This window comes from Triticum aestivum, chromosome 7A (assembly GCF_018294505.1).
Source record: "Triticum aestivum cultivar Chinese Spring chromosome 7A, IWGSC CS RefSeq v2.1, whole genome shotgun sequence".
NCBI lineage: Eukaryota > Viridiplantae > Streptophyta > Magnoliopsida > Poales > Poaceae > Triticum > Triticum aestivum.
In genome coordinates this window covers 49,728,056-49,753,230 of record NC_057812.1, presented here as the reverse complement: position 1 = coordinate 49,753,230, position 25,175 = coordinate 49,728,056, and the positions used below count along the sequence as shown (strand labels likewise).

General features: G+C 41.2%; 1 long non-coding RNA gene, 1 other non-coding gene and 1 pseudogene across 2 annotated transcripts; 2 read left to right on the top strand and 1 right to left on the bottom strand.

Moving 5' to 3' along the window:
- The first annotated feature begins 238 nt into the window (after nt 1-238).
- Nucleotides 239-13,679, top strand: LOC123152964 (uncharacterized; annotated as a pseudogene).
- A 6,710-nt stretch (nt 13,680-20,389) lies between these two features.
- TRNAA-AGC (transfer RNA alanine (anticodon AGC)) lies at nt 20,390-20,462 on the top strand. The gene has a single exon. It is a non-coding gene; the product is annotated as a tRNA-Ala (tRNA).
- Nucleotides 20,463-21,761: 1,299 nt separating this feature from the next.
- LOC123151391 (uncharacterized) lies at nt 21,762-24,547 on the bottom strand. Its single transcript, XR_006475625.1, has 3 exons — nt 24,258-24,547; nt 24,104-24,176; nt 21,762-23,213 (listed from the first exon to the last, which is right to left on the bottom strand). It is a non-coding gene; the product is annotated as an uncharacterized lncRNA (long non-coding RNA).
- Between the last annotated feature and the right edge of the window lie 628 nt (nt 24,548-25,175).

Genomic DNA, 25,175 nt, shown 5'->3' with positions numbered 1-25,175 from the left:
TAGTGCATTGAGTGAAACACTCGACAAAATTAAATCAGGGCTGTAGGTAATCCTAGTCCTACTCACCTCAACAGACTTGATGCTTTGCACTCGGAGTTTAGAAATTAGAATGTGATGTTGCAGTTTAGTTGTCTGAAAAAGTCTGAACCATATGCATTGTTTTTCTAGCGAGGAAACTGCACTTGTCCCTAGTATAGGAGGGAAGCAGTATGCAGTTTAGTTGTCTGAAAAAGTCTGAACCAACACCAGCAACCCCAACAACAACAGTATGCCATTGGAACTGCACCTCCTGATGCTAGCAGCTACAATTACAGCCAGTCTGTTACTCATGCTTCAAAAGGGTATGGTGATTCTACGTACTCTCAGCAGAGTGGCGGGCAGCAAGCGTATGATTACTCTGGTTATCAGACGCAAGGGCTGTCTTACTCGCAGCGGCTTGGATATGATTAGTAGAACTATGGGGCATCTGGCTATGGGGCATCAGCTGCTAACCCAACTCAGGATGGTGGTACTGCACCGAGCTATGGTGGTCCAGGTGGCACTGGTCAAGCAACTTCAGGGCAGCAAGCTTCAACTCCAGCCACCTATACTACTGCTGCTGCATCAAGCTACATGGCGCAAGGTTCTGCCCCCTCAATCTGGATACACTGCTCCACACAGCCTGACTATGATATGCAGCCACACCACCACAGGCCACGTATGGCCCGGGTGCTTATGGGTAGCCTCCACATGCTCAGAAGCCACCTTCATCTGCTCCGTATGGACAGGCACCGCCTACTCAGGCTGGTTATGGGCAGTATGGATACAGTCAGCCAGGCTATGGTGCACCACCGCCTTCCCCTGGTGCACCCACTGCTAGCTAGGCAGGCTATGGCCAGTAGCAGTCATACTGTGATCATTATGCTACTGGTAGTTATGGACTGCCAACAATGTATTCTACCGAAGTTACACCACCTGCTGCGTCCCAGGATCAATCCACCGCCGGTCCTACGCCTTACCACAACCCCCCCCCCCCCCCACACACACAAAAAAAACTTATCATAATTAAGGTACTTGCTCCTGCTTCATCTGCAATCTGGTTTCCTTTGCTCTGCCACTTGAAGCAATATCCTCTAGTTTATCCATATTATCTTATTTGTTATTGCTTGATTATCCTGGTTTTGTTGCTCATGTGTGCCTTGTGTGATCGCCCCAGTGCAGGTCTAAATCGGCATGTAAGTGAAGGCGTATTTCTCCTTCATGCCTTGGACGTTGGCCCCCCTCCCCCTGGTGTAGTACTGTTTAATCAGGTAGACCCGTTCTGGCTCACAATACCATTTCTCTTTTTCTAAAATCCAGGGTACTACTTCTGTAAAATTTCCCTCTTTCCAATGATACTACTTCTATAAATTTTGGAGCCCTTTGCACATATTGTTTATTGACTGTGTGTTAATTTTATTTTTCCAGTGAGTAGAAATCATTATCTTTCGAAAGATTCAAGGATGTTCGAGGAGTGACCAAAACCATTGAAGACTTTGCCAAGCGAGGCAAGCAACCTACTTTGATCATGTTGAACCCATATTTGCATTACACTTAGAATTATTTTTCATGCATAAAGTATTGTTTACTAGTATTGTTATGTTAATTAAATTAGCTAGGGTTTAGCTATGCCCCATGTCCTTGATATTGACACCCCTTTGACATTCTTATGCTAAGTAAATTAGCTAGGGTTTAGCTATGCTCTATGTGCTTGATATTGACACCCTCCTTTGACATTCTTAATACCCCTCCTTTCTAACCATGTAGTGGTCAAATAAATGTGGGTCATATGTGCAAGTTTAATAGTAATGCTTAGCCATGCTAGTCGCATAAATCATAGGACTTGGGAAGAATCTTTATTACTCATAAATGTTTTACAAAAACCCAAGGGTGTCACTAAAGCCCATGGGTTATTATATTGGCCGATAAATGGATCTTTAATAAACTTGAAGCAATTTGGATTTAGTTAGGCAATTATGATCTTGAACCGAATTTCATGGTGGATTATGAGATTTTGATGCATTTATTTAGTTCATTGTGATCTCGAGGAGATAGTCAAAAATGTTCGGTGGATTAATTAATCTTGGACAATTTGGTTTTAGTTAGGTGATTGTGATATTGAACCGTATTTTTTGATGGATTATGAGATTTTAGGTGGATTTACTTACGTGATTTAATCTTGAGAATATAGTCTAAAATGTTCGGTTGATTATGAGAGTTTAGGTATGGTAGATGAGCATGGTGATTATTATATTGGTGGATAAATAGATTTTAATTTTGTTTGGAACATTTTGTATTTAGTTAAGTGGTTGTGATCTTAAACCTAATTTTACGGTGGATTATGAGGTTTTGGTTGGATTTAGGTAGGTGAGTGATCTTGACGAGCTAGTAAAAGACGTTTGGTGGATTATGTGAATTTAGGTCTAGCAGGTGAGCATGGTGGTAATTATAACGGTTAAGTAATTTTTTAATAAAATTGAGAAAATTTGGATTTAGTTAAGCGATTGTGATCTTGAACCAAATTTCATGGTGGATTACGAGATTTTAGATGGATTTTGTTAGTTGATTGTGATCTTGAGGAGACATTCAAAGATATTCAATGGATTAATTAACCTTGAACAATTTGAATTTAGGTAGGCTATTGTGATATTGAACCGAATTTCACGATGATTTATGTGATTTTAGGTGGATTTAGTTTAGTTATTATGATCTTGAGAAGATGGTCAAAGATGTTCGGTGGATGTTAAGACTTTAGGTCTAGTATGTGATAGACCTTTAATTTAGTTTGAAACAATTTGAATTTAGTTAGATGATTGTGATCTTTTAAGCAAATCCACGGTGGATTTTGATGTTTGGGTTAGCTTTAGTTAGGTGATTGTGATCCTCACGAGATAGTCAAAGATGTTCGATGGATTATCTGAGAATTAATGTCTAGTAAGTGAGCATTGTGGTTATTATATTGGTGGATAAATAGATTTTTAGTGAACTTGGAGTAATTTGGATTTAGTTAGGCAATTGTGATTTTGAACCAAATTTCATGGTGAATTATGAGATTTTAAATGGATTTAATTAGTTGATTGAGATCTTGAGGAGATAGTCCAAGATGTTCGGTTGATTAATTAATATATTTTTTAACACAGTACAGACACAAGTGCTCATATAAACGAGCATACACTCACCCCTATGAGCACCTTCGAGAGACCGAGCCGGCATATCATCTTGAGATTTTACGAAGTCACTGTAGGCGTCTCATAGTCGACAGGAACAATTTGGATTTAGTTTGGTGATTTATTTGATACTAGGTGGATTTAGTTAGGTGATTGTGACTTGAGAAGATAGTCATTGTTTGGTGGATTATGAGATTTTAGTTATAGAAATGAGCATGGTGATTATTATATTGATAGGTAAACAGATATAAATTTAGTTTGGATCAATTTGGATTTAGGTAGGTGATTATGATCTTTTAACCAAAATTTTATGGTGGATTATGAGGTTTTGGTTGGATTTATTTAGGTGATTGGGATCTTGACGAGCTACTAAAAAAATCGGTAGATTATGTGAATTTAGGTCTAGTAGGTGAGCATCTTGGTTATTATATTGGTGGATAGATGGATTTTTAGTAAACTTGGAAAAAATAGAATTTAGGTGATTGTGATCTTAAACCAAATTTTATGGTGGATTATGAGATTTTTGATGGATTACTTAGTTGATTGTGATCTTGAGGAGATAGTCAAAGATATTCGGTGTATTAATTAATCTTATTCAATTTGGATTTAGTTAGGTGATTGTGATATTGAGCTAAATTTCTCTGTGATTTATGAGATTTTAGTTGGATTTAGTTTGGTGATTATGTCTTGAGAAGATAATCAAAGATGTTTGGTGGATTATGAGATTTTAGGTCTAATAACTAAGCATGGTGATTATTATATTGGTGGATAAACAAATATTTAATTTAGTTTGAAACAATTTGGATTTAGTTTGGTGATTATGATCTTCTAACCTAATTTACGGTGGATTATAAGGTTTTGGTTGGATTAAGTTAGGTGATTGTGATTTTGACAAGCTACTAAAAGATGTTCGGTGGATTATGTGAATTTAGGTATAGTAGGTGAGCATGTTGATTATTATATTGGTTGATAAAGGTGAGGGCCACACAATTGACTCAAGGCGATGATGCCACTATTGAAAATAACTGGTAAACAAGGCAACAGAGGAGAGACTGGGGGTAGTGGTAGTAGATGGACTTTGATCCAGCATCCCATGTGCCTGTGCACTCTCCGTTCCCCGCTGATCCGGCTTGGTGTCCTTGTCCTGTTTGCGGATTTTGTGTCACGCACTTGATTAAGCATCCCATGTTCTCCTAATGTGCGCCCTTGGCCTTGACGATAGGTAGCGCCGTGTTCTCGGGCGCGTCCCGTGGGTAAAATTCAGGTATGTGTCGATTGTCTAAGCTCTTGCTCGCCATTGGTGGTGCTTGAGCGTGTGGTCATGGTGTCGCCCAACAAGGGAACATGAGGTGTGGGATCAAGACAGCACACATATCAACCTGTCAACAGGCAACGGACGCCTGTCCAGACTTAGAGGGAGCAGAGGTGGACACAAAGGTGGATGTTGTGCTCCATAGCAGTCTCAATAGGGTGCTCATCAGTAAGAGCAACACGAGCAAGAAGATCCTGGATATACTCCTCTTAGGAAATAAGAATCCATTAGAGGTAGAAGAACCTCAATCTCAAGGAAGTAGCGACTTCTTTAGTAAACATGGAGCAATTTGGATTTAATTAGGTGATTGTGATCTTGAACACATTTTGTGGTGGATTACAAGATTTTTCAACGTGGTGGATTACGAGATTTTTCAATGGATTTAGTTGATTGTGATCTTGAGGAGATAGTCAAAGATGTTCGGTGTATTAATTAATCTCGAACAATATGGATTTAGTTAGGTAATTGTGATATTGAACCAAATTTCTCTGTCATTTATGAGATTTTAGTTGGATTTAGTTAGGTGATTGTGTCTTGAGATGATAATCCGAAATGTTTTGTGGATCATGAGATTTTAGGTCTAGTAGATGAACATGATGATTATTTTATTGGTGAGATAAATAGATATTTAATTTAGTTTGGAATGATTTGAATTTAGTTATGTGATTGTGATCTTTTAACCTAATTTTATGATGGATTGTAAGGTTCTAGTTGGGTTTAGTTAGGTGGGCGTGATTTTGACGAGCTAGTAAAAAATGTTCGATGAATTATGCGAATTTAGGTCTAGTAGGTGAGCATATTGATTATTATATTGGTGGATAAATGAATCTTTAATAAATTTGGAACAATTTGGATTTAGTTAGGGCGATTGTGACCTTGAACCAAACTTTATGGTGGAATATGATATTTTTATGGATTAGTTAGTTGATTGTGATCTTGAGAAGATATTGAAAGATGTTTGCTGGATTAATTAATCTTGAACAATTTGGATTTAGTTAGGTGGTTGTGATACTGAACCGAATTTCATGCTGGGTTATTAGATTTTAGGTGGACTTAGTAGGTGATTATGTCTTGAGAACATAGTCAAAGATGTTTGCTGGACTATGAGATTTTCGATTTAGTAGGTTAGAATCGTGATTATTATATTCGTGGATAAACAAATCTTTGATTTAGTTTGGAACAATTTTGATTTAGTTAGATGATTGTTATTTTTCAACCAAATTGACGGTGGTTTTTGAGGTTTTGTTGGATTTAGTTAGGTGACCGTGATCTCGATGAGTTAGACAAAGATGTTCGATGAATTATGTTAATTTAGGTCTAGTAAGTGAGCGTGGTGGTTATTATATTGATGGATAATTGTGCCTTTAGTAAACATGGAGCAATTTGGATGTAGTTAGGAGATTGTGATCTTGAACAAATTTCACAGTGGATTACGAGATTTTCAATAGGTTTAGTTAGTAGATTGTGATCTTGGGAAGATGTCGAAGATGTTAGGTGGATTAATTAATATTTGGATTTAGTTAGATGATTGTGATATTGAACCAAATTTGTTTGTGATTTATGAGATTTTAGTTGGATTTAGTTAGATGATTGTGTCTTGAGATGATAATCAAAGATGTTCGGTGGATTATGTGAATTTAGGTCTAGTAAGTGAGCATGTTGATTATTATATTGGTTGGCAGAGATGAGGGCCACACAAGTGACTAGACGATGATGCCACTACTGAAAATAACTGATAAACAAGGCAACAGAGGAGAGACTAGGGGTAGTGGCAGCAGATGGAGTTTGATCTAGCATCCCACGTGCCTGTGCACTCTCCGTTCCCCGCTGATCCGGCTTGGTGTCCTTGTCCTATTTACGGATTTTGTGTCACGCACTTGATTAAGCATCCCATGTTCTCCTAATGTGCGCCCTTGGCCTTGACGATAGGTAGCGCCGTGTTCTCGGGTGCGTCCCGTGGGTAAAATTCAGGTATGCGTCGATTGTCAAAGCTCATGCTCGCCATTGGTGGTGCTTGAGTGTGCGGTCATGGTGTCGCCCAACAAGGGAACACGAGATGTGGGATCAAGACAGCACACATATCAACCCGTCACCAGGCAACGGACGCCTGCCCAGACTTACAGGGAGCGGAGGTGGACACACAGGTGGATGTTGAGGTCCATAGCAGTCTCAACAGTGTGTTCATCAGTGAGAGCAACACAAGCAAGAAGATCCTGGATATACTCCTCTTAGGAAATAAAGAAGCCATTAGAGGTATAGAAGAAACCTCAATCTCAAGGAAGTAGCGACTTCTTTAGTAAACATGGAGCAATTTGGATTTAATTAGGCGATTGTGATCTTGAACAAATTTCATGGTGGATTATGAAATTTTTCAATGGATTTAGTTGATTGTGATCTTGAGATAGTCAAAGATGTTCGGCGTATTGATTAATCTCGAACAATATGGATTTAGTTAGGTGATTGTGATATTGAACCAAATTACTCTGTGAATTATAAGATTTTAGTTGGATTTAGGTAGGTGATTGTGTCTCAAGATGATAATCAAAAATGTTTTGTGGATCATGAGATTTTAGGTCTAGTAGATGAGCATGATGATTATTATATTGGTGAGATAAATAGATATTTAATTTAGTTTGGAATGATTTGAATTTAGTTATGTGATTGTGATCTTTTAACCTAATTTTATGATGGATTATAAGGTGCTAGTTGGATTTAGTTAGGTGGGCGTGATTTTGACGAGCTAGTAAAAAATGTTCGGTGAATTATGCGAATTTAGGTCTAGTAGGTGAGCATGTTGATTATTATATTGGTGGATAAATGAATCTTCAATAAATTTGGAACAATTTTGATTTAGTTAGGTGATTGTGACCTTGAACCAAACTTTATGGTGGATTATGAGATTTTTTATGGATTAGTTAGTTGATTGTGATCTTGAGAAGATATTCAAAGATGTTTGGTGGATTAATTATTCTTGAACAATTTGGATTTAGTTAGGTAGTTGTGATACTGAACTGAATTTCATGCTGGGTTATGAGATTTTAGGTGGATTTAGTAGGTGATCATGTCTTGAGAACATAGTCAAAGATGTTTCCTGGACTATGAGAATGGTGATTATTATATTCATGGGTAAACAAATCTTTGATTTAGTTAGGTGATTGTTACTTTTCAACCAATTCATGGTGGATTTTGTTGGATTTAGTTAGGGGACTCTGATCTCAACGAGTTAGTCAAATATGTTTGGTGAATTATGTTAATTTAGGTCTAGTAAGTGAGCATGGTGGTTATTATATTGATGGATAAATCGCCCTTTAGTAAACATGGAGCAGATGTAGTTAGGCGATTGTGATCTTGAACGAATTTCACGATGGATTACGAGATTTTCAATAGATTTAGTTAGTAGATTGTGATCTTGGGAAGATGTGAAAGATGTTCGATAGATTAATTAATCTTAAACAATTTGGATTTAGCTAGATGATTGTGATATTGAACCAAATTTCTCTGTGATTTATGAGATTTTAGTTGGATTTAGTTAGGTGATTGTGTCTTGAGATGATAATCAAACATGTTTGGTGGATTATGAGATTTTAGGTCTAGTAGATGAGCATGGTGGTTACTATATTGGTGGATGAACAGATATTTAATTTAATTTGAAACAATTTGGATTTAGTTAGGTGACTGTGATCTTTTGACCAAATTTTACGGTGGATTATGAGGTTTTGGTTGGATTTAGTTAGGTGATTGGTGTCTTGACGAGCTAGTAAAAGATGTTCGGCTAGATTATGCGAATTTAGGTCTAGTAGGTGAGCATGTTGATTATTATATTGGTGGATAAATAAATTTGTAAACTTGAATTTTTTTTGGATTTAGTTAGGCGATTGTGATCTTGAACCAAATTTTATGGTGGATTATGACATTTTTGATGGATTAGTTAGTTGATTGTGATGTTGAGGAGATAGACAAAGATGTTCGGTGTATTAATTAATCTTGAACAATTTGGATTTAGTTAGGTGATTGTGATATTGTACCAAATTTCTCCGTGATTTATGAGGTTTTAGTTGGATTTAGTTAGGAGACTGTGTCTTAAGAAGATAGTCAAAGATGTTTGGTGGATTATGAGATTTTAGGTCTAATAGATAAGCATGGTGATTATTATATTGGTGGATAAATGAACCTTTAAAAATTTGAAACAATTTGGATTTAGTTAGCGGCCTGTGATCTTTAACCAAATTTTATGGTGGATTATGAGATTTAGTTTGGCCGCGCTCCGCCTCTTCCTCGAGGAGCATGTGCAGTGCTGTGGCCTCAGAAGATGGGCGTCGACACCTGCAGCTTGTGCACAATGGTGACTCCACGCATCTCCTGTGCCCCACAACCCTCTCCTTCCCGGCAGAGGAGGAGCAGGAGCAAGGATGACGAGGCGGTTCAGGTTTGCCTCCACCTCAGTTCTCCCCCCTGCTCTCACTCTTGTCTCCCTTTTTTGTCTCATTCTGCAACTTCATTCAAGCATATATTTTAAATTGTTAGGTATTCCAGGTAGTTAGCTTATCTATGGACTACACCTACATTTGATGTTAGAACTCTGATACTAATTTATGTTCTTGTAGCATAGGTGAATGCTGCTTTAGCTTCAATGACCAATTTTATTGCTGAATATTTTTCCCATTGAAGTGTCAAAGAATATACAACTTGTTATGGAGAAGTTTTCTTATGGGGAAATAAAGATTCTTGTATGCAGAACTATTTGGGCTCCAGCAGCTGTATCAGTTGGTTTTAGTTCTCAGATTTTTACTTTGTGTTTTTTGGCAAAAAAATTGGATGTATGAATCTGAGATCTGGACCTCAAGTTCACTGCTTTTCTTTTCATCTGTAGCCGCGAGGAAGAGTAGGAAGATCAGGCAGAGAGGGTTGCCATGGTGAGCTGCTGCTGTAATGCTTTAATTTTCTTTTGTGTTGTCACTTTGTTAAACTTTGTTCTCTTATTCTGATGCTATGATTTGTGGCTAGATGAGATTTGTGGTGAAAAGTCTCCTTTATTTTGTTTACCTACAGATCTCGAATGCACGATTGATAATTTTGCTGGATAGGTTAGAAATCTAAATAATAGACATTTTAAAGGAAGTAGTTGGTAAACAGGGAAAGCCAAGAAAAATATATAGCTTACTTACAGTGTTGTTTGATCCATCGCTCTACGACAGGCTCACTGATGGACTTGAAGTACGCCTAATCTTGGACTGCATTTATTGCCTTTTGTTGGTGTGTTTCTTTTATGCTATATTTAGGTGGTTCTAAGCTATTGAATTAGGAAAGCATATAGTTTATCTGTTTGAGACCCGCTTCAATCTGTTGGCTACTACAGGGAGCTTTGGATGGTGGTCTTAATATTGCGCACAGTGACAAGAGATTTGTTGGCTTCAAGAAGGATAAGAAGCAGCTGGGCGCTGAGATTCACCGCAAATACATCTATGAAGGTCATGTTGCTGACTACATGAAGGTGAGTTGGATCCATTGCCCTCGTCGTATTATAATGCCATATTCCCATTTCTTCATTCCCTAGGGCTATTGTTGTTGTATACATGAATTCTTTCTGGAAGATATATCTGGGCCAGATTCACCCATATAAAGTATCCTAAAGCAGTGTACTTTGTTCTTATTTCTGAAGCAGCTTACTGAATCTTGTTTTAACTTCTGCCCTACCCTTACTGCAGTCAATAGCTGATGAGGAATCTAAGAAGTACCAATCTAACTTCAGTGAGTACATCAAGAAGAATATTACGGCCGATGACATGGAAGCACTGTACAAGAAGGTTCATGCTGCCATTCGTGCTTATCCTACCATGGCAAAATCAACCAAGGAACCTCCAAAGACGCACAAGAGTTAGATATATCTTGCTTTTTATTAAAGTCAAACAACTGATAATGAAGTTTATCAATATGTAGGAATGTGTATAAATGTTTTCTCATACTCATGTAGTCCGTTCATTCCTAAACTATATGTTCTTCTTTTGTTAAAACCTTGAAATATTAGGATGTTAGGGTAAATAATCTTAATAGAAAAGTTTTGCTATGCAATAAGATGCAGTTGTATGCAAAAAATAATCTTGTCTTATATAGTTATATATCAAAACTATGGATTTTCTATGCACTTCCTGCAATCATTAATGTTCATTGTCTTTGTTTGGATTTTGTTGGGCACCTGCGGCAACGGCTGTCGGACACGACGGACGCTGCCAGGTCTGCGTCGACATCGTGCTCACGGAGTCTGGCCTCTGCATTGTGTTCTCCATCTTGCAGTGCATGATGAACTACACGCTAAAGTTCAGCTGAAGTTCCCATGTTTTCTTCTACTACAAGAGTTCTGTCGATTTGTACTACTTGGCTGCAAATGTATGCCGTTTGCATCACCATACGGATAGTGGTAAGAATGCAGCAGCAAATCCAATAGTAGGTAATCATGACAGTATTTCACCACCGGTATCTTGCTGTCTTTAATGGTTGCAGGTTTGTTCTTGTGGCACTATTCATGGTTCTCATCATAGCCATACTGAATGATGGCAAGTGGCATCTCTGAATTTATCATATGAATTGTGACTTTATGAGCTTGCTTGGCTACTGACCTGCTATGTGGGAAGGGCATCCTTTTACCAGAGCTATGGATTTTAACATGCTCCATTTCCTTCAGGTCTTTTATCGCTCCATCCTTGATTTATCTGAGTCCAGTGGGGTTGCTCATGAATTACAGAATTTAGGCTTACAGTAGGATGAACTTCCTTGAGAATCAATAATAGAAAAGTTTTGGTTAAGAGCAATTTCCAATGTCAGAGAGAAAATTTACTTCACTGGTTAATAGGAATCCACCTCACATTTTCTTGTGTTGTGCCTTTCTCAAAGTAAAAAAAGCAAAAGTCGGAGAGATAAATTACTATTAGTTAAGACAACTAATTTGCATACAATGGCAGCAATGCACAAGCAGTGTCAGTGTTAGCATGTACTTATTTCAGAGATGATTGGAGTAACTGTTGTTTAGCAGCCACAATATAATCGAATCACAATTAATAGACTAGTAGGCAAAGATATTGGAGGGCTACTTTCAGATCAATTCATGACTATACTTATGATATGAGCTATTCCTATCGCCGCGAACTTGTTGAACACGGCAATACTGGTGAACAAAAGCACGAGTGTGTGTGCAGTGCGAGCTAAGAAAGCCGGTTAATCATTCAGCATTATGCATGGTATTCAGTCATGATTGCCAAGTGTCAAGTTCAGTTTAAAAGCTGAACCCTCAAGTGTTAAGTTTAGGTAACAGGGGTTGTGGAGTAACTGTAGCTGGATCAAATCCTGAATGTCAAGTTCAGAATATGATACTCAATTATCATGGCAAAATTTACTACTTTGGAATGTGTGGGTGCGCTGGTTTTCGACTAGTTGATCTAATCATCTTGAATTGACAGGTTTTCTGAATATACTCGCAAGTCGCAACCATGGCCTTACAGTGCTACACGCCTCTGTTGAAGCCCCAACTGGCCCAAGTCTCGGTCAACCCTTCCATTAACACGATACAGATTCCAGGTTTGCTTTGCCTTGCACGAATATGCTCGTTCCATGACATCTCGTTGGAATATGTACCGGATAACATGTGTTGATGTGTGGATGCACTGGCTAGCAATTAGTTATTCTAATACTCTTCTGATAATTATCTTCTCTGAATATACACGAAATAATGGCCTTACAGAGTCAGTGCTCCGCCCCTCTGCTGAAGCCTTAACTGGCCCAAGTCTCGGCCAGCCCTTCTCTAAATCGATGCAGATTGCAGATTTGCCTCGCACCAATATGCTCCTTGCATAAGCTAGTAATCTCTGGCCATATTTCATTTTTTATCCCACTTGCATCATGCCTGATGACTTTTTTTGTGCCACCAATTTGTGTATGTTCAAGGAGTAGCAGATTTTACGCATCTTTTTTTTTGTGTCATTGCTTCATCAAATGGAAATTTAAGTAACGGGAGATTCGTGAAATGGAAATTTAAACCAGTTTATGATTTGGTGAGGAATCTATATATATTAGTGTGTGTTGTTACGTTGAGCTCTAAATAAGGGGGAGCACACAAAATTACATTCAATCCAAATAGGGCTGGTGTTTGCATCTGTATTCTGTAGTTCTGTATGTTGTATTCAAATAAACTGTTTCTTTTTAGGTGTTCATTTTCATCTTAATAATGCTGATTGTTATTCACTTGGAACCATCATGTAAACCTAGCTGGACATGGTCAAACTATAATTTTCCATGTTTCAAAATAGTATGTGGTTTAGTACTTTGTTCCAAGAGTCTTTCTTCACAGCATGGATTATTATTTTTTAGTATTCTCCTAAATCTTTTTGGTGTCTTGATGTGATCTGATCATCAGAATGCATGAACTGTATTGAATTCTTTTAAGGAAGCATTTGAATGTTACTTGTCCTGATCTAATTATCTGCAATCCACAGGTTATGGAACTGCACTTGCAATGGTAGCAGGAACGACCTTGCTTGGGCGACCTTCTTGTTATGATATTGTTGTCTAAGATAAAATCGCTGAATCTGCTCCATGGTTTGTTGTCTAAGTTAAAATCCCTGAATCTGCTCCATGGTTTTGTTGTGTTGGATGTGCCCCAAGAAGCTTCTTTTTTTGATTTTTGTTGTCATGCTCCTCATACTCATTATGAAGTTTGGCAAATATCAATTCTCTGCATGTTCTTCATAACTATGGCGAATCACATGAAGTTCAAATGTTAGCATAACTAATAAGTTGTATGTTCGGCAATGACACAATGCACAGATCAAGTGTTAGTTTTCTGAAACTGTTGTACTGTGAACTGATGCTAACTTCCTCACTTTTATTTGTAGTTTGGCCTACATCGGTACCTGGTGTTGATGTGAAGGAAAATACCTTAGACCTTAGCAGGACTACTTACCGCCGCCTTGCAACTCATTTTCTCCAGAAGTGTCTCGGCCTCAGATATGACAACTTGAGAATTCAGATTTTTTTGTAGCGCAGAACCCATAAGTTCCTATCTTTGTGCTAGCTAAACTTGAGCTTAAGTTGTAATGGTGTAGTCAAAATTATTTGTGTGGTGAATTTTTATCCTTTTATGTGTCTGTATTGAGTTTTGTAGTTTTATTTGATAATTATTTGTGCAAATTTTAGTACTGGCAGTTTCTCCGGTTATCTGTAGAAAGAAAAGCATCATCCCCACTATAATTATCAAAAAATTATAGCAACTCATGTTCACTAAGTTTAGTAACAATATTAGTTTCTCCATTGTGAGCTGCTAGTGCTTAATCTCTAGCCACAAATTGAGCAAACGAGCGTAGAACATCATGTATGTTGTAGACACACTGATCAACAAACTATGTATTTAGCTCTATAAGATTTCTCAGTATCAGCTCCTTATAGTACTTGCTTCCTAGTTCTTCTAAGTCATCCAAGGTCCCGTGAAGAAGTCCTTCACTAATCCACATGCCAATGATTTCCTTGCTTAAAAACGCCACAGTTTTATGGAGAAGGGAGTAGTGCAGAAAGCATTGTTTGGCACAAGAAGATAAATCTTTGTTTGAATTTTTTTTTGGCGTACCTTTTAAGTTTTTGTACATTTTGTTTTGTTGCTGTGGAAACTGTTGCAATTGGAATCGGCCAAAATATCAGCAATTTTTTAGATAAATAATGGAAATATCATGGTGAAACTGTGACCCAAACAAAGATGAACTGGGAATTAGCACATTGTTGACCAAAATAGACCAGGTTCAACTGTCTGGTCCTTTTTTGGGGGTAAAAGGAACAAGATTAGGTTCCGCTAAACAAAAACAGAGACATGTAACATCAAAATAACGCCAGGCAACACAACCGGTCACAGAGGCAGCAGCAAAGAAAGACCCTACAAGTTACAAGATTTATACCACCAACCTTTTTCTCCCAACTGCTGAAAGTCAATCAATCCCTGTTTCAAAAAAAACCAATCATCAAGTTCATGACTAATTCATTCCTAACCTCCAAAAAGAACTTGGAAACAAAACCAACCAAAGGCCAAGCTCGTAGATCTTCCCTCGTCTCGTCTTTGTCTGTTATCTGAACTTGCACATTTGTCATATAAGTGTTCGGTTCTTTAGTATCTTCCTTCAAGTGGCGATGGTCTAGTTGGGTCTCGATCGGGCATGAGGCGATGACATAGTGTTGGATGGTCTTGCTTCCGGTTCTGGCCAGGGCAGACGACGGCGGTGTCTGCGAGCATTGCTTCCTTCTTGAAGGCATCGTTGAGGCGACATGCTCGCTTCTATGCCCAAAGTAACTCTAGGGCTCTAGGGAAAATCTTAGATCCACCACGAGATTTGGATCGAAGTTTGAGATGTCCTCTCAATCCAAAATAATTTTAAGGGTAAGGTTGGATCTTTAGGCAAACATGATCACCCATAGAGAAAGATCTTTCATTCCTTTTTCATATTTGTGAAGTATTTCATTCTGGTTTGCGCTTGTTCATTATTTGTTCTGAATTGAGCAACCATTTGTTCACTGTCATAAATGGTCATTTGGGGAGGTTTATAACCATATAAGGCCTCAAAAGGAGTTTTTTCAGTGAGAAGTGGTAAGAGTTATTATGCCACAGTTCAGCTAGTGGGAGCCAAAACACAGGGTGAATTGGTCAACTCTTTTTATTTGGTCGTTTGGGGAGGTTTATAACCATATAAGGCCTCGAAAACCATGCAACGCAGATAGAAGACTTGGTGCATCAACTCATTTGATGGGGTCAACTCTTTTTATTTGGTCGTTAGTTTGCGGGGTGTGATGTTGTGTTGATACATCGTTCCACCTTCACACATTTGAAAAGTTCTTGATAGAGTTAACTCAAAGATTTAAGGAATGCTATGTGAAAGATCGTGGATGTCGCCTAGAGGGGGGGGGGGGTGAATAGGCGTTTTAAAATAATTACGATTTAGGCTTGAACAAATGCGGAATAAATCTAGCGGTTAATTTGTCAAGCACAAAACCTAAAACAACTAGGCTCACCTATGTGCACCAACAACTTATGCTAAGCAAGATAAGCAACTGTGTGCTAGCAAGATATATGACAAGAAACAATATGGCTATCAGAAAGTAAAGTGCATAAGTAAAGAGCTCGGGTAAGAGATAACCGAGGCACGCGGAGACGATGATGTATCCCGAAGTTCACACCCTTGCAGATGCTAATCTCCGTTTGGAGCGGTGTGGAGGCACAATGCTCCCCAAGAAGCCACTAGGGCCACCGTAATCTCCTCACGCCTTCGCACAATGCAAGATGCCGTGATTCCACTAAGGGACCCTTGAGGGCGGTCACCGAACCCGTACAAATGGCAACCCTTGGGGGCGGTCACCGAACCCGTACACTTTGGCAACCCTTGGGGGCGGTCACCGATACCCGTCAAATTGCTCGGGGCGATCTCCACAACCTAATTGGAGACCCCGACGCTTGCCCGGAGCTTTACACCACAATGATTAAGCTCCGAACAACACCAACCGTCTAGGGCACCAAGGCACCCAAGAGGAACAAGCTCTAGGGTGCCCAAACACCCAAGAGTAATAAGCTTCTCAAACTTCACTTCCACGTATCACCGTGGAGAACTCAAACCGATGCACCAAATGCAATGGCAAGGGCACATGGAGTGCCCAAGTCCTTCTCTCTCAAATCCCACCGGAGCAACTAATGCTAGGGAGGAAAATGAGAGGAAGAACAAGAAGGAGAACAACAATAACTCCAAGATCTAGATCCAAGGGGTTCCCCTCACATAGAGGAGAAAGTGATTGGTGGAAATGTGGATCTAGATCTCCTCTCTCTTTTCCCTCAAAAACTAGCAAGAATCCATGGAGGGATTGAGAGTTAGCAAGCTCAAAGAAGGTCAACAATGGGGGAAGAACACGAGCTTAAAAGGTTAGGGTCAATGGGGAAGAGGACCCCCTTTTATAGGAGGGGGAAAATCCACCCGTTAGGTACTACCGCTCCTGGTCTCGGTACAACCGGGACTCACAGTATACGTGCAGAACCCTACCAGGCGGTACAACCGGGCGACCAGGCGGTAGCACCTGTTGAGAAGAACAACCGGACCAACCGCCCAGCCACCGCTCAACCACCGCATAGGAACAGAAGGGAGTCACCCCTGAGTGCAGTAGTCGAGCGGTACCGGGCCGGTGCAACCGCATGGCCTTGAGCGCTCGGGCGGCTAAGTCCTGAGCGGTAGAACCGCTCCGGACACCGGTGGTACCGGTACGACCGGACCAACCGGGCCACCACCGCCCGAGTACCGCATCAAAATAGAGGCCTGACCGGTACTTGGGCGGTGCCTGGCCGGAACAACCGCCCAAGACTTTGCTGAGCAAGTTGGCGGTACCACCGCCCAGAAGCAGCGGTACAACGGCTGAGAGCTCCAAGCGGTACTACCGCTGGGGCACGCGGTACTACCGCTGGGACCAGACAAAAACCACTCTCAAGAAAACCAGAACTGCCATAACTTCTGCATATGAGCTCCGAATTGAGAAAACTCAAGCTTGTTGGAAACAAGACGACGAGTAGCATCAAAACAAATAGAGGAGTGAAACCTCCAACCGAGAAGAACCGGCAAAACCTCCAACATCGAAAACATCATAGAAGATGCAAGTGAACTCCGTTTTCGATGAACTCGAGCTTGTCATCAAGATGACCATAAGCTCTAAGACTCACAAAGAGAACCAAACAAGAACCAAGAAAGATGATCCAAGGATGCAATGGTTTGAGCTCTCTACGAACGATACGATCAAGTTACTCATCAAGAGCCCCCCTTGATAGTACGGCAATCGATCCTATAACCCGGTCTCCCAACTACCATCATGAGACCGGTAAAATAGAAAACCTATCAAGGGCAAACCTTTGCCTTGCACATGGTCCACTTGAGCTAGATGATGACAATCTTGACTCCCTCAAGTTGGACCACCTTTCTTGACTGTGTTGACTCGATGAAGACTAATTGATTGCTCTCCCATACTCCACTATGCGTGAGCCACTCTTCCGCACATCTTCACAAGTCCATTATCACCACAAAGGACGGAAAGCTTCAAGCATTTGATCTCTTCGTGATGCTCCACTTGAACTTGCACACCGCAACCTAACCCCACAAAGAACTCTCACGAAGACCATGGGTTAGTACACAAAGCGTAATTGACAATTCTTACCATACCATGGGATCACTTGATCCCTCTCGGTACATCTTCTGCGCTTTATGAGTTGATCAACTTGATTCACTCTTGACTTAGTCTTGATCATCCTTGAACCTTTCCAATTCTCTTCATTTGAATGATGTCTTGAAGGTAGACATGAATGATCACACAATCTTCTTCTTCAAGACATGCTTGCAATAAGCTCAACTCTCACATGACCAATCTTTGGATAATTCCTTGAATAACACCTTGGTCAACACAAACTCTCCTTGAAACCAACACATGTACTCCAAGAAAAGCCTATGGACAGAACCTTCAAATATAACTCAAGGCAACCATTAGTCCATAGAGATTGTCATCAATTACCAAAACCAAACATGGGGGCACCGCATGTTCTTTCAATCTCCCCCATTTTGGTAATTGATGACAATCACTTTCAAGAGAGTTTAATACAAGGAATTATGCATCACCATGCAATGCAACAACCAATAAAACATGCGTATGAGATGGAAATGCTTAGGAACAAAACCAAAGCAAGGAGAAAACTTTAAAGACTTCTCCACAAAACTCTCTGAAACCTCCACAAAACTCTCTGAAACTTCTCCCCCATTGGCATCGATTACCAAAATGGGTGAAAAGCTAAGAAGACCAATATAAAAGGTGTTCCTCCAAAAGTTGTGTATTTCTCAACAAGAGAGTGGAATGCCATACACATGTCCAAAGGTAATACTTGGAGGGAGACCAACTATATTGAGGCACCAAGATTGCTAAAGGAATGATATGCTACAAGGACATAACAAAGAGAGACACAAGCAATCAAGCAATCAAAAGGTACCAATTGAAGCAAGCAATCAACGGATATAAATTGAACCAACTAGGCCAAAGATCCTACGAGCCACATGAATCAAAGGGCACCGAGGGACAAATGTTTCCACTATAGATTTTAACTTTTGCAAATAGAGAATCCTTTCGATCCTGTGGTAAATAGCTCTTATCTCGAATGACCACCTAATGTAGAAGAATGGAAGTTGTTTCTGTCGGTACATTAGATGTACCAACATAAAGCCTATTGTTGTACTTGAGGATGCCATTGTGGAGAAAGAATTGACGAGTGGGATCAACATCAGAAGCAACTTCTTGTGTTAGAATTAGTTACAATCTACCTATATAATCTTGTAGTTACAACAGGAACAACTTGATTCATAGAGATAAGGTATTGGACATAGTTTAAACTAGTTCCCTCAGCTATCAAACTGTGATCTGGGAAGATCTATTGTAACCGACATGTGTATATCGTTATAAATACAATTCACGCAGCCTCCTTCAGGAGGTACAAACGCTTACACAAAATCTCACATGGTATCACGAGCCAGTCCACTTTGGATCACATCTAGTGTGTTGCATCCAACCAAAGTCATGGCTAGCTCCTCCACCGCATCACCCCTTTATCTCATTGTGTCCTTAGCCCATTTCATCACGGAGAAGCTGGCCAAGACCAATCATCTGCTCTGGAAGGGGCAGGTTCTCTCCACAACTCGTAGCGCACAAAAACATCGCTTCATTGACTCGACGGTTGTTGTTCCAGTGGAAACTCTCCCCGGGATCATAAAGATGGGTAGGTCATCACCGTGGTGAACCCAGTACACCTCATGGTCACTGATTGAATGGATCTTAAGCGGTCATCACCCAGCCGGTTGTGTTGCGCACATGGAAGGCCATTTAGAACATCTTCCTAACCCAAATAAAACTCGCTCTGTAAACACACACATAGCTCTCTCGCAGCATGCTTGCAGGGGTCATCATCCAACCTATTGTGGCACGCACATTAAAGGAACTAATGTGGCACACACATTGAAGGCCACTGAGGGCATCTTCTCAACATAGACAAAGCTCGCGCCGTAAACACCCGCAACCCGCTAGCTACTACACACAAGGGCTCCGTCCATCTCCGACTACATCAACAAATTCAAGGCACTCGACGACGAGATGGCGTCCGCGGTTAAGCCACTTGGGGATGAGGACAATAGTGGTGATGGAATGATAATTCTCGTCATGTAATTCATACTCTGTTCATCTATCCTGATGACCAAAGACGTTTTTGGATTTTTAATGCTTCCGTTTCTTTATTAGAGCCTCCGTTCGGTGCTCGAGTATGAAGTATGAACACAAACATGAGGTGTGAGTCGAGTCCACCAAGGAAACAAAAAAGATGCCGCATACGGGAGAAGCAATACACGAGCCGGATTAGAAGAAGGGAAAATAATCGTATCGCCCAAGGTTGGGTAAGCAATACTACACCAAAAACAGGACCCAACGAGCAAGACTAAGCTTTTTTTTAGTCAACCTTCCACTTTTATTAAGCTAAAACAGGAATTTCATCCGAGATAGTACTTAAAATACAATCTGGGGGAATAAGGTCCCAAAACTCTGAAACTCTACTGCTAAGCCCCAACTTTGCTAACGAATGAGCAACCCCATTAGCCGATCGCCGGACCCAAGTAATCTTGTAATCCTGTCTAGTCTTTAACAATGCTTTAACTTCCTCCAAAATCTGCCCTACAGCAGATAAATTCCGGGTTTGATCATTGATCAACCCCACCATAGCCTAAGCTGTGTGTATTAAAAGATGGTTGCGTATAGCGTTTTTTTAGGTAAATTATAAGATGAATATGAACGCTAGTTAACTACAGTACCCAATGGGGATGTAGCTCAGATGGTAGAGCGCTCGCTTAGCATGCGAGAGGTATGGGGATCGATACCCCACTTCTCCATTTCTGTTTCTTTTTTTTTTCTTTGCAGGTCTGAGTACTCTGGAATGGAAATCTACCTGCACCAAAAATGTAGAACATGAGAGCGCATCTGGTGTAGTGGTATCATAGTACCCTCCCACAGTACTGGTTCGATTCCCTGGATGCGCATTTCTTTTCCATTTTAATTTTTCTTTCTACGTTCTAAGTTTTTGTACATTTTGTTTTGTTGCTGTGGGAACTGTCGCCATCGGAATGGCCAAAAAATCAGCAAATTTTTAGATAAAATAATAGAAATATCATGGTGAAACTGTGACCATGCAAGGTACAGATCTTCATACAAACCAAGATGAACTGGCAATTAGCACATTGCTGAACCAAAATAGACCAGGTTCCACTATGACAATTCGGGTCACAGAAGCAGCAGCAAAGAAAGACCCCAGCTAGCAACACTTATACAAGATTTATATCACCAAGTAGGGCGTTTTGGTAATCAGGCTCATCTGCACCCGGTTAGAAAAAAAATCAAAACAAAATAAAAAAATTCCAACTTTTTTTTGTAGTAGACAATTTGATGCGTCAGGCCCGCTCCAAATTTCATGTCATTTGAACATCTAAGCAGCTCTCAGGAAAAAAGACAAATCGGACCAAAATAGTACATGAACAGTAAACTTTTTTTACAGACTTCCAATTTATCTTTTTTGCTGAGAGCTCCTCCTCAGATGTCCAAATGATTTGAAAATTGGAGCGAACCCCATGCATCAAATTGTCTACCGCATAATAATTTTTCAGATTTTTTTTAAATTTTTCTAGTATTTGTTTTGATTTTTTTCGTCAGCGCAGGTGCAAATGAGCTCAGGTGCAGAGATGGAATTTCATATATCACCAACGTCTCTTCTCCCAACTGGTGAAAGTCAATCAATCAAGTTCATAACTAATTCATTCCTACCCCCCAAAAAGAATCTGGAAACAAAACCAAAAGCCAAGCTCTTTTCTCTGAAATGGTTGAAAGTCAATGGAACAAAGCCTGTACTTGCCAGAAAACAGAAACAATATTCGTGTTGAAGTAGTAAAACCTGCCACTGTAGTGACGATCAGACACAAAACCATGCTGCTGAGCACCAAAATGGCATGCAGCTTCCGAAATATGCCTGAACATGAAATCAGCAGGACCAAAGCGTGCACTGAACATGAAAGATCAAAATATTAAGCCACGGATGGGAGTAACTAAACTACTAACCATTTCAACAACTAAAATACCACAAATTCTCACGAAGGAATCAGCATTTCAAACTGCAACCATGCCTTAATAACAACGCAAACTGAAAGTCAACAGGGGTGAACATGAACATTATAGCAGTTCTACATAGCAATAGCATAGACACACAATTTTTTACAACATCAACATGATGCTCAAGATAGCATAACAAGCACCAAGTGATGAGGCGCTACTTCAGACATACAAAGTGTTCGGTTCTACTAGTACTAAAAAGTAAGAAGACAGAACAGAAAGCAAGGTTCATACAGGATAGATACTCCCAAGGGCACAACAAACAGCTAGTCGAAATCATTAAGATGGAGCCTGGCATCTTATAGCACCATGACGAATGGAGACTCCTTGTTCACAGCATCTTCTTCCTGCGCCTCAAACAATGGGACTGAAATCATGCTCTCTTGGAGGCGCTGCATAGTTAGCATAAAGTGGTTCCCAGGCTCCTTGGCTCGCACATATCCTAAAAACACACCATCAATGTCACAATGCAACAGACGGCCAACACACTGCTCGATCAACAGCTCACGCTCATTGATCACAGCCATCCTAGGGAGAGCATTGAGGTCAAACTTAAATGGTGGCAATGCCTCCATTGCTGACAAGTTAAACCGGTACTGAAAGCCCCAGGTTTCAGCATCATAGTCCTGCAACACCCAAACATCTAAATTGACACAGTCATTGGTGGTGCAGCACAAGGCAAGGGAGCCGCACATATCCAACAATGTCACCTTATCACCCAACTGTGCTGGGCGGCTCATCTGCCAGAATGTCTCGGCTACGGTGTCAAATACCGTTATGTTGAGGCCTGTTGCCCATGTTGCCCAGTGCAGGCGAGCACGATTGTGGACTGGTGGAGTATTGAAGGACAGGGTAGGAAACCCATATTTTCAAATTGTCAGCCATTGGATGCATCTTGGCTGGTCCGATCCAACTGTGAGTACGAAGTAATCAGGCAACTCAGTTGGGACGGCAGCCCCAATGAGTACCAAGTACGGCATTTGGTTCAAGTATGACGCCCAGAGAACCCGGTGTTCTCCAGATGTGTGGAGCCAGTAGAAGCCGACTACGCCGAAGGCGCTGAAGCCTGGCCGTCGTGGAGGATGTGGCAGGGAAGCACACTTGCGGGTGGTAGGGTTGCAGATGTAGAAATTGGATTGCTTCTCCAGGATGAGGAAGCCATCACAAGCGGCATGACATAGAGTCATCTCGTTTTTAAAGGGATCTGCGTTCCGGAGGACACGCTGTATCTTTTGATCACTAGGGGATCCGGCATGGCGGTAGATGCCCTCTATGTTTTTGATGATGGGGAGCGAGGGCTGGCGGTGGTGGTGGTTGAGGATGAACGCGTTGGTGGAAGTGCCGCTGCGCCACGACTGGCGGACGGCACGCTACCGAAGTACATCCTTGGCCGGCAGCCGGACAAGGATCTCGTCAACGACAAGCCACTCGGGCAGGTCGTCGAACACGGTCACGCCGCTGCTGTTCGGCATGTTGAATGCTAGCTGTTAAGAAAAAAAAAAGAACAAGCAAACATTAGTGTGGCGCATGAAGAAGAAACGTGATTTACTAAAAATCACTGTGGTGAAACTTCGAGTTTGGTCACTCTCCTCTTTTTATGGTGGACCGTTAGATTTATCAGCCGATTCTTGCTGCCATCAGTTTGGTCACTCATTTTATGGTGGACCGTTAGATCTATGCAAGTGGACCGGTGTTGGTTTTTGAACTTCTTTGTTCCTGATACCGCGCTGTGTCATTTGTGTGCATGCAGGTGTGAGGTGTGCGTGCTGGGCAACGAATCAGATCAGACTCCCTTGTATTTCAATTTTTGGTTTCAGAAAAAAATCAGTTTCATTTACACATATCAGACGTATAAATTATTCGCATTTGTTGTCATGGAGTAATTGATTTTTTTGCATGGTCATAATCACCATATGAGAGCGACGACGCAATTTAAAAGAAAGTCTGCAGATTTAATAATTTTATACATTTACACATATCTGAAATGTAATGATTAAAGAGTACTACTTGCATTTTTGCAGTGACATTTACTCGTATCTAAAATGCAAAATTTACTAGTATTTGCAGAAACAAAAAAACATGTAACATCTACACGTAACTAAAATGTACTAAAAAAATACTAGTTGTAAAAATTTATACAGATCTAGACTGACTAGATCTAGAAAGGAGCATTCTGATGAGCTCAAGCTACAGCAGTTTCATCCGTGCGGATCAGCCTTCTAAAAAGAGTTTCGTGAGAAAAGCAGGAGCGATAGAGAAACAAGAAATCATTGGACGCATGAAAATAGAAGAGAAAAAAAAGCAGATGGGCGACGATTTCGGCGATCTATCCGCTGAAAGGGGAGAATGGCAGGAGAGGGCCGAGAGGATTTACTCTGGAGGCGGCGATTTAATCTGGCGGCGTCGCGACGGTGTTCCGTTCCCGGCGGCGTCTCTGGACTGACGATCTGGCGAAGCAAAGGGTCGGATGAGAAAGGGAAAAGAGGAATTAGAACGGAGCCGACGAGGCAACCTGGCACGGGACTCACCGGTCACCACGGACGGCTCGAATCTTGTCTTGGCTGGAAGACGACGGGGAAGAAGAAGGCGATGAGCAGGCGCAGAGTCTTCTTGGCAAAGCAGGTGAAACCTGCAAGCGGCCGATGGGACAAGACGAGCTGTGCTAGTGGACTGGAATTGATGAGGGGACCCAAAGGAAAGGAGGTGGAGGAGACGAAGCATCTCGGAGGCCAACCCTCGAAACACCAGCGTCAGTCCTCACCCAACCCATTCTAAAATTCTATCGGTCCGCAAGCAAATCCGGGGTATCGCGGGAGTCCGGTCCACCGCCATGTTGGACTCACACATCCGGCTCACGTATGATGCGCTTGGTTCTGGTCGCTTCGGGGTTTTAATTTTTTTTTCTCACCTAAGCATGGCTTTGGTCTTAGAGCAACTTCAATGGGGCGACCCAAACAGACGGCATATTTGTCTGTTTTTTGTCCGTTTGGGTCGGCCGCCCGCCGGGCGTCCGTTCACTTTTGCATTTGGGTCGGCAATGCGCCCAATGCGCCGATCCATTTCATGTCCGCATTCAACTTTTAAATAAAAAAGGCCCGCGGCCGATAATGCCAGCGGCCATGTCTCATGCCGGCACCATGCCAGCGCCGACATACAATGCCGACTTCAGAAAATACCACAGTTCATGCTGGCGCACTCGCCAGCCGGCCAGCACACATGCCAGCACACAAAAATGGTGGGACTTGAGTTCGACCACGCCATCGCGGCTCCCGTGGTCATGCCGGCACACCTGCCGGCATACAAAAAGATGGCCCTCGACGCCATAGATCACTCGTCCTCGAACTTGAGCATGTCGGCCTGCATCTTCTCGAACCACGGCCTCTTCCTTGGCGACAAGGTGTTGAGATCCACCTTCATGATCTCCACCCCGGTCATCATGCTTGCAA